Genomic DNA, 2,180 nt, shown 5'->3' with positions numbered 1-2,180 from the left:
ATCAGGATCTTCCCGACATGAGGTGCTTGCCAAAGGATAAAATGAAAAAGGGAAAGGTGAAGATCATCTTGACTCTTGCATAAAGTAAAAGACATAAAGTAAAATATAGGCCCTTCGCAAAGGGAAGCAGAGGTTGTCATGCGCTTTAGGGTTGGATGCACAAAATCTTAATGCGAATGAACGTCACTTTATATTGCCACTTGTATATGGACCTTTATTATGCAGTCCGTCGCTTTTATTGCTTCCATAACAAGAGATTGTATAAAGCTATTTTCTTCACACCAAAAGATCGTACATATTTAAAGTGCAATTTTTATTGCTTGCACCAATGAAAACTTACTTGAAGGATCTTACTCAATCCATAGGTAGGTATAGTGGACTCTCATGGAAAAACTGGGTTTAAGGATATTTGGAAGCACAAGTAGTATCTCTACTTGGTTCAAGGAATTTTGGCTAGCATGAGGGGGAAAGGCAAGCTCAACATGTTTGAATGATCCATGACAATATACTTTAACTGAGATGTCGGAAAACATAACCCATTACGTTGTCTTCCTTGTCCAACGTCAACTCTTTAGCATGTCATACTTAATGAGTGCTCCCAATTATAAAAGATGTCTAGGATAGTATATTTATATGTGAAATCTCTCTTCCTTCAACATTCTTTCATGAATTGTTCAAGTGACCAATACAATGCTTGCTAACCTTCAATAAATTTACAACCTCTACTTCTTAGATGTGAAGTCATTACTCCCCATGGGATAAGCAAATGAAACATATAAATTTTCAGATTTATGACAATCAACTCCTTCAACAATTTACTCATAGGATATAAGTGAAGCACACGAGTAAATGACAAATTACTCCAACAAGATATAAGTGAAGATCAATGAGTAGCTAAATAATTATGTAACTATGCGAAGACTCTCTCTCAATTAAGAATTTCAGATCTTGGTATTGTATTCAAATAGCAAGCAAAACAAAATAAAATGACATTGCAAGGATAGCACAACTCATGTGAAGAAGCAAAAACTTAGGCTCAACCGATACTAACCGATAGTTGTTGAAGAAGAAAGGTGGGATGCCTACCGGAGCATCCCCAAGCTTAGATGCTTGAGACTTCTTGAAATATTATCTTAGGGTGCTTTGGGCATCCCCAAGCTTGAACTTTCGTGTCTTCTTAATTCCTCTCATATCATGGTTTCTCTTTTTATCAAAAGCTTCATCCACACCAAACTCAACAAGAAATCGTGAGATAGGTTAGTATAAACCAATGCAAAACCTTATAATTTTCTACTGTAACAAATCACTAAAATTATTATTCAACATTGCATACTAAATGCCTCTGCATATTTAATATTCCTATCCTCAAATAGAATCATTAAACAATCAAACATATGCAAACAATGCAAACATAACAGCAATCTGCCAAAACAGTACAGTCTGTAAAGAATGCAAGAGTATCAATAGTTACCTAACTCCATGTAACGCCCCGGATTCGGTGTCTGCCAGTTATTCGCCGTCGTTGCCATGTCATTTTCTTGCGTGTTGCATTTTATCATGTCATCATGTGCATTGCATTGCATCGCATTCGTGTTCGTCTTATGCATCCGAGCATTTTCCCCGTTGTCCGTTTTGCAATCCGGCGCTCCTATGCCCTCCGGCGTTCCCCTTTTGTCTCTCGTTGTAAGCGGGTGTTAAACATTCTCAGAATGGACCAAGTCTTGCCAAGCGGCCTTGGTATAGCACCGGTAGACCGCCTGTCAAGTTTCGTGCCATTTGGAGTCCGTTTGATACTCCAACGGTTAACCGGGTAACCGTAAAAGCCCCTTTATCTTTGCAGCCCAACACCTCTTCCCACAGCCCACCAAACCCATCTAACTCCCCTCTATGCTCTCGGTCGTTCGATCACGATCGTGTGGGCGAAAACCGCTCCTCATTTGGACTCTCCTAGCTCCCTCTACCTATATATATGTGATCCCCCCGAAATCCCGCAGTCCAAACCCTAGAAATCGCCCTCCGCCGCCACCGGACGCGTCCGCCCCATGCCGGACACGTCCGCGCCCGCGCCCGCAGCCAATCGTGGCTTGCCACGTGGCCTCCCGCCGCCACCCCGCGCCGCTGCCCCGCGGAGCCCATCGCGGGCCCGCGCAGGCCCGGTCAGTCGCCGCCGCCGCCCGCAG

The sequence above is a fragment of the Triticum dicoccoides genome, chromosome 7B (genome assembly GCF_002162155.2).
Source record: "Triticum dicoccoides isolate Atlit2015 ecotype Zavitan chromosome 7B, WEW_v2.0, whole genome shotgun sequence".
In the NCBI taxonomy this organism is placed as follows: domain Eukaryota; kingdom Viridiplantae; phylum Streptophyta; class Magnoliopsida; order Poales; family Poaceae; genus Triticum; species Triticum dicoccoides.
This window is presented reverse-complemented; position numbering follows the sequence as displayed.